The sequence below is a fragment of the Galeopterus variegatus genome, unplaced genomic scaffold (assembly GCF_000696425.1).
Source record: "Galeopterus variegatus unplaced genomic scaffold, G_variegatus-3.0.2 Scaffold1266, whole genome shotgun sequence".
NCBI classification, from domain to species: Eukaryota; Metazoa; Chordata; class Mammalia; order Dermoptera; family Cynocephalidae; genus Galeopterus; species Galeopterus variegatus.
In genome coordinates, this window is record NW_007727377.1 from 298,226 (window position 1) to 311,382 (window position 13,157).

General features: G+C 35.2%; 1 protein-coding gene across 1 annotated transcript in view; it reads left to right on the forward strand.

Moving 5' to 3' along the window:
- Positions 1–13,157, forward strand: part of LOC103593044 (connector enhancer of kinase suppressor of ras 2-like) — a gene marked incomplete at its 3' end in the record, with an annotated part of 120,063 nt that overhangs the window by 1,061 nt on the left and 105,845 nt on the right. The window lies entirely within an intron of this gene.

The following is a 13,157-nucleotide window of genomic DNA, read 5'->3' on the forward strand; positions in this document are numbered from 1 at the left end:
TGTTGGAGGCAGGAAGCCGGGCGGCGGAATCCCGGCTCATCTTGCCCACTCCCGGCTCCACTCAGCGCCTCTCCTCCAGGCTGGGAGGACGTAGCGACCCTTTTCCCCCAGCTCAGGGAGAACCCCCCCCTCCACCCCCAGCCCCCGGTCCTGCGCCTCTCGTCGCCCCTTCCCCAGCCCCTTTGTTCCTGGCAAACCTGACGCCCCCTTGGCGGCCACCCCTGCCAGGTGCCTTTCGCAGCGCCAACTCTCCTGGCAACTTTTAAGTCCGCATAATGGGGTCAGGACGCGGCCGCTCCCGTTTGGAGCCGGGAAGCCCCCCCCCCTCCGCCCCTCAGGTTGGGCTGAGGATGCTGAGGGGGACGTGTTACTTTGGGATGAGGAGAACATGCTTCCCCTGGGACAGCATCAGCGCTGGTATCTGTGAGCTCCTTTCTGCGCATCCCCACGCGTCCTTTGCCTCCTCCGGTTCGGGCCTGTTGAGGCTTTGGACCTCAGGGCTTTTTATTAGTGGCTCGACGCTAGGTGTAAGGTGATGCGCATTCAAGTACCATGTCATTTCTTCCATCTTGAAGGCATCCCTCCTTCTTGCCCCTGGCAATTTCTAATAACCACGGTTTTAAACACTCGCCCTCTTGGTCGCAAACGTGGGCTTTTTCTTAGTCCCTGAGCTTTTCTGCCTCACTACCTCCCTCTGTTGTCTGAATTAAGGGGCGTGTAGAGGATAGGACACCGCCCCCACCCCTTCCATCCCCAGGCCCAACTCTTCCTTAAGATTTAGGGAATGCTGAGGAGGGGATGGATGGAATGAAATAAAGGATCCCTTGGCCACACTTGGGAGATGTTAGAGCTTTGCTGGAGATCATACCTGAGCATAAACTCTAAATAGATCAGTCAGGGACCAAGGGCTCTTTATCTCTGAAAGTGCCTGTTCTGAAGATGAGGGAGCTCCCTTCTTAGGGCTTGCTTAGCAATCAGACTTTCTAAGTTCCAGGTACATTAGAACGAAAGGTAGGGTGATTGAAAGAGATTGAGGGTGACAGAGAGAAGCTCGTTTTCCCTCTATCCTTTCCCCAACCTTTTCTGCCTCTTATTCTTTGTGGATTTTCCTTTTTCTATTTTGCTTTCCTTTTATTCACTTACTTGCCCCTTTATCCCTCATTTACTTTTTCTTTTCCAATATGTAGAAAGTGCTTTGCAACTGCAAAGCATGGTACAAATGTAAGTGAATTGAATTAAACCTAATTTATTATTTATTGCCTGTCCCCCTGTGTGCGGTGCATTGTGCGAAGGTTTCATGAGGATTATAAAGATGACTAAGACGAAGTCCTGCAGTGGCTCATCTTTTCTGCTGCTTTTTCTCTTTCTGTATTTGCTATTGAAATTCCAATTTCCTAGATTCACACCAATCCTCCCTACCCCCCTTCGTAGATAAAGACAAACATCTGTCTTCTCTGTTTCCCGGTCATGGAAGAAAGAGCTATAGAGTCTATGCAGGAAGCAAGAATGCTTAATTAAAACCCTTTCTTTGAATTTGTCTAAAATGTTATTTTAGTTTGAGTCTGTTGCTGAAATATTCAAAGAAAAGCTATCTGGGCTCCATGGGAGTCGGATTACCTTCATAGATTACCTCTCACAAATTCCCATGATGCTTGTAGTGAGTGCTGCGTACTCCATCTTCTCCACCTCCCACCCTACCAGTTAAGTTCTGCAGGTTCCCCTCTCTCCACAGTTTAGGTTCACTAAGCAATGAGAACATATGATGCACATATTCTGACACACATTATTAGTTTTCCAGTACATTAGGCCTTTGAAAATCTCTCCAGCCTAGAATGCAGCTTCCTTGAAGTTAGGTTAACATTTTTAGCTGTGATTTTAAATGGTTATATTTAAGTTGAATAACTTGTTTTCATACCTGTTGGTGATTAATTTTAAAGCTGTTTGAAAAGATCAGTTAGATAGCCAAGATAGAATTTGTGTATATTTGTACATACATGACTGGAAGACCGTGATGTAATTACCTATATATATTTCAATTCTGAAACTACTTAACTGCTGAAATTTCCATAATATTCATATAAATTTGATTTGAGATATTATCAGAAAATGAGATTTTGAAAAATAATTGGATGAAATGAGCATTTTCTCAACTTGTAACTTACACTGTTAATTAATTTTTTCTTCTCTACCCTTTTACCCAAATAAACATTAACGAAAGATATTTTTAAAATACTTCTCACCCTTTCCTCAGATGCAGTAATGTTTAAAAGTCAACTGCTAATTTAGGCTGTTGCTTTGGGATGGCAAAACCTAATTTAGTGTCGTATAATGTATAGTGATATAAAGGCAGTACCAAAGAATGGACAAGACTCTTGAACAACCAAAACATTTTAGGAGTTCTTCAGAGCATGCTCCTAATGTGACAGTTTCATCATCCTTAACATTTAAAGCATATAGAATATGCTTTCAACTGGTCACAATCATAAATAGTTATAACTCTGTTTAGTAAGCTACAGGCTTTATGTTCTTTCTAGGGTATTTTTCTCTTCACTAAACAGAAAAGGAGCCATTAAGCATATAATAGACATGGCCATATATTTATGATTCTGGAGAATTTATAGGAGTGATACAGAAATTCAGTCATCAAAGAGGGAATTGAACCGGGAAATTGGGCTGAGAAGATTATTAAGCTTTGGTAGCATATATTCAGGATTATTTATGAAGGACCATTTATACATTGAAATTCACTTTGATCTATTACTTTCTATTACAGTATATTTAAGGAAGATGCAAATATAAAATTTATATATTAATTATTAGTAAGGATATACAGAAACACTTGGATTTCTTTGCTCACCTCTAACTCCACTATTTGTAAAATCCAGAACTCACCAGATTTTCTACTGACAAAAATTTGATATGACAGTGTCAGTGTTAGTTCCAGGAAACACATGAACTCCTTATGAGTCAGTAAAATAAGTAGTTATATTCCAGATTATCCTGATAGTATTTCTGGCTATTTGGAGATATCTTATAGACCTTCACATTAATATTAAAATTTAATTTTATAAAAATATTTTTGGAGAAAATCGCTCATCCCTTAGCATTTGAAACAACCCTTTCTCAATTGGAAATTGCTTTCAGTCCTCTTGCAGTTTTGGTAAAATTTTAAAATGTAACCATTTTCAAACTAAATAAAAGCAAACAATTATTGGAAAAAAAAACTGTAGGTAGAAAAGTAGACCAATAACTGTTTCTAATTTTTGCTCAGGCTATTACTCTAAAATCTATTATTTCTCAGATCCTGTCTGTTCATTTGCAGGGCCTGGAAATACTTCATAATCAGTAGTGTTTGAGTCCATAGCCCTTCTCTGCTTTTTTGCCCACTGAAATATAACAAAAACCTCTTAATACTTTATGGCCCCTATTATTAATTCTATTATGAGTTTCCCTTTTCCATGTCACCCCCAATAACTCCAACTTCCTTCTCACACCTTTTCCAACTCTGAGGCTCATTCAGAATATTCACATGACTAAGACAGTTATTTTCCAGGACCTGATCCCTCCATTACATTCTTTCAGTGATCTTTAATCCCTTTCTGGGTCAAATAAAATGATTATAATCTTCAGTCAACCAACAGACCCCGCTTCGCTGACCTTCTTTTATGGTCTCTGTTACTTAGCTCCAGCCGATCTTGTATTACTGTGATTCCTAAAATCTAAATTTTTAAGATAGCCTTTTCTCAGCCAATTGTTCCACTCTTTCCTGTTTACTGTAAACTATTTTCTCCAAGAAGCGTTCCCTGACTTCTAATTTCTGTCCTGATGACTCAGCCATCTTGAGAACAGAGAATGAAATACGTCATTTTAGGTACAAAAAGCAAAACCAATGTTTTGCATACAACCCTATAATAGAAGAAAAATGTAGTGATGAAAAAAGGTCTATTCAGTATAAAAGTTAAATGCTGTAAAGGAGAATGTATCTGATAATGCAAAGAAGTTTTGACAAGTACAATACTCTTTAGTAATTCTTTTTTCCCATCCTAGGACCCAGAGCTGAGGTTGAAATTTATCTAAATTAGATAAAGGAAAATATCAAAATTTTGAATTAAAGTTTCATGAAAGATTAGAAATAATTTTCTGTCAGGACCTTGAAACATATACACTGTAAGAAAAATATGTTAAACTGAAGTGATCAAATTAGTCATATCACTTCCTTTTGAAAAATTAGATTTTTTTAAAAAAATTGCAAGGTGACTAGATAGGCACCAACATTCATCTATTTTGGATCTGGCACTTTTTTGGAAAAGGAATTCTTGTCATTTTACACAAAGAATAAATTTACCTTTTCGATATGTAGGGTTTAGTTCACAAGAAACATTATTTTATTTATAGTGTCATTAACATTTGCTCCTTGAAGTAACACTCATGATTTAGTGCACATTGGGAAGAAAAAGTATATTTATGTAGATTTATTCTGGTTCTTAGATATTATTTATTCAGTGCTTCTGCATGGAAGGTGCTTTAATGGATTGTTTTAAATAAATTATTCTCTGTTTTGGGAAAATTAGCCTCTGTAAGAAATGGCAATGACATTGACAAACCTATGCCAAGACGAACAGAGACAAATACCAACTAGAACACTTAGTAAATATTTTAAAAGTTTGCATTATGTATACAAACACCAATGGAAAGAGACGATGATAATTTTAGTGAGTCCAGAAGGTGTCCATGAGGCAGGTGGGATTTTAGCAACTATTTAATCTGTTTGTTTAATTAGGACGTTCTAAGAGTGTTGTATCCTACATGTAGAGGCACAGCAAGAGACTCTAGAGTTTGGATAGGGTCATTAACCACAGGGGTTGTGTCTAGGTTTGTCTGGTTGAAGGGGAGAGGCAGGCAGTAGAGGGAAAGTGAGGGAGGAACGTGAGTAGGTGGCACAAAAGTACAAGAACAAATCTACATTTCACAAAGACAGTAAAACTCTCATCATGTCCTGAGTTTAAATAAATACCACATTAAAAAACTTTGGCTGCCAAAAATAAGCCCACAAAGAATGTGTATTGAGTTGGTACAGCTGTGTCAAATCTGTTTCTCAGGAATAATTTGAAAATAACGTTAAAATGAGTTATTTTGAAGATTAGTTATATCATTAACGTTATGTTGTTAGATATTTAGAATTTTACTGATCCAAAATCTATGTGAAGAATGGAGATCAGTTTTTAAGTATTAACACTGTTCTTAAAGCAACAATAAATTATTGTTATTTATAGCAGAACAACATCAGATTAGGGATTAATTTGTTCTTAATGACTTTTAGTTTTCTATGTGACTTCCCTACAGTTTCTCACACATAAGGCTTATTGTGAATGATAAAGTATTAGATTCTATAAAGAGTACTAGAAGGATGGATCATCTGTACTAATTTAAAAGGGGGGAGAAGGTAAGTAATTTGAAAAAAAATGGAATCTAAAACTTTTTATTTTTTATGATTTTCCATGGTTTAGCATCTGACTAAAGAACAGCAAGTGTAGTCTTCAATGTGGAATAATTGTATTGAATAACATTCAGTGAGTGAATTGAGTTTTCATGAATAGCATAGGCCTGTGCTTCTCAAATTGGTTTATTTCTGTAGTTGTGGAAGCCAAATGATCAAAGGAAGCCAAAGGGTTGATTTTTTGCTAAGCATTTTAAAACATTTTTATATTAAAACAAAAATGGATATTATATTCATGATGTAGAAAGCAAAATTGGCATGATTTTAAAGATGAGACCAGAGGCTTAACAGGAATTTTAGGCTTGCAGCAGGCTGTTTAAAGCTGCATTCCCCAGACCTCCCAGGGTTATGAGTACATTCTGTTCATCAATTGCGGATACATCAGTGGAAAAGTTTGAGAAGTGGTGTTTGGGTTTAGAAAAGGCAAAATTAATGTACTCTGTTTCTCCATTTTCTTCTATTAGTGTGAGAGGCAAGACATGACCTTTTCAGTCAAGGGCATGATTATCAGAATATCTTAATTTTGTTTATTTGTTTGATTCATAAACCTGCAGTCAGGATGAACTCCTTGAAAATGATTCTCATCTAATCTATCCTCGCACTTCTCATCCCCATTAGCTTAAAACAATTTAATGGCTTCTCATTGTTTTCAGGATAAAGGTCAAAGTCCTTAACTTGGCCTATAAGACCCTTGAAGGTTTGGTTATTGCCTTTGAGGTAAGCCTCATACCCAGCTACACTGGTTGCCTGTCAGTCTTTCTCGTTTGCCCACCACTGGGCCTTTTTACACATAATATGTTCTCTCTTACCTCTTTTCTTCACCTAGTTAAGTCCTATGCATCCTTCAGATCTCAAGTCTTCCCGCCTCAGCCTCAGGAAAGCCTTCCCAGATTCCCCAAACCACCTCAAATTCTCAGTTATATGCTCTGCTGGTACCACATATATCTCCTGTATCCCATTTGCCAGTTTTATTTTTACATTAATTTATATGGTTATTTGATTGATGTCTAACTCCCCCACTGGATAAGAGCAGGGACCCTACCTGTTTTTATAACAATGGGTAAGAAAGTATCTGGTGTAAGATAGGGACTCAGAAAATATTTGTTGAGTGAAGGACTAAATTAATTTATTCACAGATTACTGGTCTGTCAGCAAATCTTTCCTAAATGACAGTGCACATAAAGTGCCTTCTAATACTTTAATGGATACTTCAGTGCCAACTTGTATATTGTCTGCCAGAGTACAGTGAGAGTAGGATTGCTTTATCCATTTCTTGTGATTGTGTTGCTCTAGCTACTTCAAAGACCTAAATCATGGTTTAGGCTCATTGTGTTATGAAATATTAATAATTTCAATGAATTAATAACATTTCTGTATTTATGCCATAATTATTATACATATGGTATAACTATTACTTGCTGATGTCACTTAATCGGACAACACAGTAAGCAAATACTTATTAGTTAAAAAAACACCCCCGTCAATGACATATATGCTAATTACCTTGATTTAATCACATATTGTATACATGTATTGAAATAAAACTCTGTGCCCCATAAATATATATGATCAATACGTGTCAATTAAAATAAATAAATTTTTAAAAAGAAAAATGCAAAAATAACCCCACTCTTTCTAAGCATTTATTTTTCTTCATTCAAACTTTCTAATTATTTCTTCATTTTGGTATTTTTAAGAGAACTATATATTTTGGAATGTATAGTAGAGTGAAAATGATAAAATGCCATCTTAGGTTTTTTTCTCTATAAAAGTAAAAGAAAAACTCATAAGAAATTGAAATGTATTTCTCTGTTGTGAATTCTTTATTTATTAGGAAGATAAAATGGATAAATAGCCATTTAGCTTTATGAAAACCATTATCTTTATTATTTTTAATGTTGAATTTGCACTTTTATTAATAGGAAAAAAATAAAATATTTAAAGATGCACCTTAAATCATCATTTTCTTGTGTAATTCCATCCCTCCCTCTGATTTTAAAAACAATAATTTTAATTTTTTTAAAACTAGATATAGTTTGTTTTGACTAGTTTTTGAAAAGCATGTGTTAAGAACATATGTAGAAAGTTAACGTGAAGTGTAGCTTGCTGAATACAAGTGCGTCATGAATTTTTTGTGAATTACTTGCTACTAGATAATCAGTAGTAGGTAAATTATATAGATTTGTCTAATAAAGCATGTCTCCTCCCAATTTAGAATTGTTAAAATATAAATCAGAATAAGTGAAATTTTTAAGACCTTAACATAGGCATGCTGGTTTGTTAACTCTTAATAAAACATCTTCAGGCTTAAATGTTCTAGCTAGTATCACAAAATAATGGGTTGCAATTGTGCCCTGATTTGATTTACAAACAATTATTCAACATGATAGAATTTTTTAAAATTGAACAGATATATTTAATTCCTTCTCTGATTTCAATTTAAATTATAGTCATTAATTCTTAGTTTTCATTATCTTAACTTACAATTTCAGGACAGAAAGAGTTTGTTGGTATTTTCATAAATTCATTGAATTTTAATTTTTTACTAGAGTACAGTAATAACTACTTTATTTTCCTGTGTTCATCTATTGAGTATTTTGTCACAATATGAAATTGTTTTAAAAACCAAGATTTACTAAATTAAAACTTGCACACACATTAATGTATGATAGTTTGCCATGATAAAAACATCATTACATAACTAATATCAAGTATAGCATACATGACTGTTATATATTTATTTGACATTAATGCTTTTAGGAACTAGTCTTAATAGGTAGGTTAGTCAGTCTTCAGATACAATGCTAGATGAGAAGAAACCACATTAAGTTAGTTGCCTTTGAAAATAGTGCCCAATATCCTTTTCTTGATGTTTGTTTGAACTTTTTATTTTGTCTCAGATTCTCATGTAATATCTACAATAAATCAGTGGAAGTCAGGCTTACATCTTGGATTTTACTTTTTTCAATTTATTTACAAAAGATTATGAAAGAACTTATTTTTTAATAAGTTGTTAGTTACACTTACAATGTAATTTATAAATAAAAACCTTTAAAATACTGGCCTTACATAATTCTGCTGAACTATTAATTTTAACAGCACTAGCTGAATTTTTGCTGTAATTTTGGTATGTTTTATATGTGTACATGGGAGTTTATTCCATGTATTTTTTTTTCTTCAACTGTCCACACTTTCAAAAGTTTAATAACCCTGGGACTTGTGATTTTTTTTTCCTACCAGAGTGAACAATTTATATATTAATTTTGTGTAATTCATTTGTATTTTGGCTTTCAAAATGGGCCATTGGGGTATTAAATACATATAGAAGAGAAAGCGTTGTAGAGTTTTTTGTTATTGTGTTAAGACGAGTCAAGTGCAGTAGTGAGAAAGGGGGAAAGAGTAGAACAAGGAGTTCTGTCTGTAACTGACTATGAACAATCAATTGAGATAACTCACTACCTTCTGACTAACTTGTAGACTTTTTGCTAATGGTGCTCAACGGTACATGTAGGAGTCCAGTTGCTCATTTTCCTCCTGCCTGCTGGAGCCTGTGTGAAAACCAGGTTCGGTGTGGCATAGAGCCAATGGGTATGGCAGGGCTAGGTGCTCTTTCCCCATTTCTCTCCATATTGGTGCCAGGATGAGCTTTGTGGCAGTGTCTATTGGTACCAGCATTGCACTAAATCAACAGCACAAGCCGTCCTTATTCGGAAGCCTGCTCCACTGCCTCCTAGCTATGACCACCAGAGGCTTTCAGTTTGATGTTGCATTGCCACATGCTGAAAGAAATTGGTTCTATGGAATATTTGGGCTTAGATAATTTTTCTTTCTAGTCTGTCCATAGACATAATGCTTTGAGTTTATTTATGGTAAAAACCTGTTAATTCATATTCCAATATTTGGGATTTGTGATAATTTCACTGAGCTCCTACTGAAGCTTACTCTTAACATGTAAAGAAAGGGTTTGCTCACCAATCTAATAATGCAAACAAGATTGGAAAGAAATTGACCTGAGAGAATACAGTGTTTTCAAGTACTGTTCTTTACCAGGAGCTATTTCCATACCGAAAATACGCTAGTTAGAAATGAGTTGTATGAATATTTCTGGTTAGAATTATTGTGTACTTAGAATTATAGTTTTTTATTTTTGGTATTTTTGCAAACATATAATACAGCTTGGTTTTTCCTCTCATTTGCCCAAATTGGAACGGTCTCATGTATTTCACATCTAATATTATTAGTAATGCTTAAAGTGAGATAAGGGAGAGTAACACCTTTTTATAGGTAAGGTACAAAGAAGTTAAGCAACTCATCAGGACAGCTGTTCATGATGGAATTGGTTTGACATCAACTCTCTTTTTCCCCCCTGTTGGATTGGATTTACAACTTAGTGGGTAAAGGACACAGTTCAGGTATGTACATAATTATCTTCAGACTTGACTTTCTCAAAAATTTCCTGAATTTCCTACCCTTTAAAAATTGGCAACTTTTCCAGGCAAAACTCTCTCTAAGCATATATAACATACTATAGTTAAGAACATTTTGGAAGCAGATGCCTGCATTTACATCCTGACTCCATCACTTACTAGCCATGTGATCTTAGGGACAGTTTAAGTAACTTGTTCAAGTTTTCTCATTTTATAAAGTGGGGGTGATAATATTACTTAGAATTACCAATTTAAAAGGTGTTTCCACCTTTTACCACATTTTTCTGTTGTGGTATACTTTAAAACGATGCCCGTACATAATAAGTGCATGGTAAATATGTTTGTTTTTTTAAATTTAGGAAGAGGTTCCATTCTGTTGACAATCTTGAGAGGCAGAACTAATAATAGATAATATTTATTAAGTGCTTACTACATACCATGTACTGTGCTAAGTGCTTTCCCTATATTATCTTTAATGCCTATCCTAGCCTTGAAAGGTTGGAATTATACCTAATTTACAGGTGAGCAAACTTTTGCTTAGAAAGATTTTTGCTTGGAAACATTGAATGACTTGTTCTATATACTCAAATATTTATTGAGAAGGTGTTTAAGTATACCATTTGAATTAATTTCTACCTGGTTCCAAAATACATATTATTTCTACTTTGCCTTCCTACCTGGAGTAGATGTGACATAAGAGTACTCCTGTGTGGGCCAGCCCCGAGGCACACTCGGTAGAGTGCGGCACTTGGGAGCGCGGTGGCTCTCCCACCGAGGGTTCGGATCCCATATAGAGACCGGTCCGCTCACTGGTTGAGCGCGGTATGGGCACGACACTGAGGGTTGCGATCCCATTGCCGGTCACGTTACGGGTGCAACACCGTGGGTTGTGATCCCGTTACCGGTCACGAAAAAAGACAAAAAGGGGGAGAAAAAAAAAAGAGTACTCCTATGAATACTTTCAAAGATATGGATGTCTCTCCATCAGTCCTAACTTCTCTCCTGTCTGGTAAGGTGGGCTATGGTTCTTAGGTACTTTGGCCTCTAGCAGGGTGTGTTTGTGTACATATATATGGTGAGGTGTTTCTACTTCTCTGAATAGGGCTATAGTTAGTGACAAAGATGCTGCACATAACTATAGTCTTGGTGACAGCTTTTCTATTCTGAAGTGAACCCCAGGAGTTTGATGCTTCCCTCTGCTGAGTCTGGACCTAGGCAAAAATCCTTCTTCAGACCACTGCTACTACCAACCTAGTGCTGAGAAGAATGTTTTGTTCTCAAAGGACTGCTAATAAAAGTACAGGGTGCCTGTTCATAGATGTTCATAAGGGCTTCACATCCTACTAGAAATAATGACTCATATTATTTTGTTCAGATTACTCAGCAGTGGTTAGCATTGCTATCTATATTTCACCAGTGTTTCTTTGAACAGAAAACTTTATTAGGTACATTCCTATAGCTCACACCTTTACATAGCTACTAAATGTTAATTGGTCCCTCGAAATTTTTTTTGGGGGGAAACCTTTATCATAGAGCAAGTTATGATATGATATGATAGCTTAGAGAATCACAAAAGCAACTTAAGTTACAGAGAAAATTTAACCATACTTAGTCAAAAATCTACTGTGAAGTAAATGCCAAATATGGAGTGGTTAAGTTGAGCTAGAAATGTTTGATCAGTTGAGTATTTGTAAAATGGCAATGGAAAAACAGTTCCATCTACATTATATTTTAAAGTGATACATATGGTTTTGCATACGTATCTAAAATATGTATTCTAGTATATATCTAGGAACTTAAAGTAGAATTTGTTCAGAGTAAGAATACGAAGATGACATTTTCTCTCCTTCCTTGTTTTCTTTTAATAGAGTTAAAGTGAATTTGCTTTACTCTGGAAGGTTTAAAATAAGTGAAGACAACTTAAATTGTTCTTTACTGTGGAGAGAGTGGTTTAAAGTCTCTCACTTTTTATAAAATCTATCACAATACCCAGGACAACAGACAGTTAAAAAAAAAAAAAAAAAACAACTGTGAAGTGTGGTAATTACCAACTATTTTGAAGATGCCCTAGCCTTGTCCATTTGATTATGTAAAGCACTTTTCTCCTGAAGTGCTCATTATCTTTTAAAACCCTTATGAATTAAAATTAATTTTGTTTGGGGATGTTTTTGAGAATTTCATCACTTTCCTTGAAATAATTGTTGACATCCTGTGCTAAAAGCAGTCTGGTAAGAGGTAGACTTTTAAATATGGTAATACCATGAATATCTGTCTATGTTAATTTTAAGATGTGTCTGAATTAATGTTTAAAGGTAATGGTTTTTTTCAAATGAGGCTGCTTTGCCAGCTTATTCTTATATTTGTATTGGAAACTAACATACACACATAGAAAATAAATACAGCAGAATAAAGCCAGGGAAATATAACACTATTATCACACCAAAATTTGTTCCTTAATATCATCCAATATTTAGTAGTTCACCTTTCTAGTTTTATAAATAAAAGTGTTTCTAGTCGTAAACACTTTTAGGGTTTTTTTTTTTCTTTTATCAGGATCCAAGATCCAAATAAGGTGCACACATTGCAGTCTACCTTATTCTTCTTTCTCTACATCAATCTTTTTGGACCCAACACCCCCTTTACATAACAGACATTACGTAATGTCTCCTGAAATAAAATTCATAGATAATATAACCTACCTACTCACATAATTTTTTAAAATTCAGTATAATTCCCTTATTGTGATCAAAAGGAAAAATAATTTATAATAAGATCAGTTTCTATATGTGGATACTCAGTATGACCATATGAGAAGAAAATAATTGATATTTTTGCCTACTTAAACATATATGGATTTAAGAGAAGCTTTAAGATCAGGGGTCATTCCATATAATATAAATGAAAATGGAAGACCAACTGACGTGGTAGACATTGAAATAAAAACAACTATTAGGAGAAGTAGTTAACAGGTGAGACTCATTTGATATGTAATGCTAATAATTCCTGTTGAGCATTTAAAAGTCATGTGGGAAGGAACCACAGCTTTTCAGAGAAATCGGAGATTTTAGGGCTGGGACAAGGAATATACAAGATGAGCCTGGAACAATTTAACAATTTGTGGTGCCAGAGTGAGGAAATGCTCAAAAAAAAAAAAAAAAAAAAAAAAAAAGATGAAACCCCGGGGGGAATTTGAAAAAGTTCCCAAAAGCTAAAGCTGGAAAAATTCAAGAAAA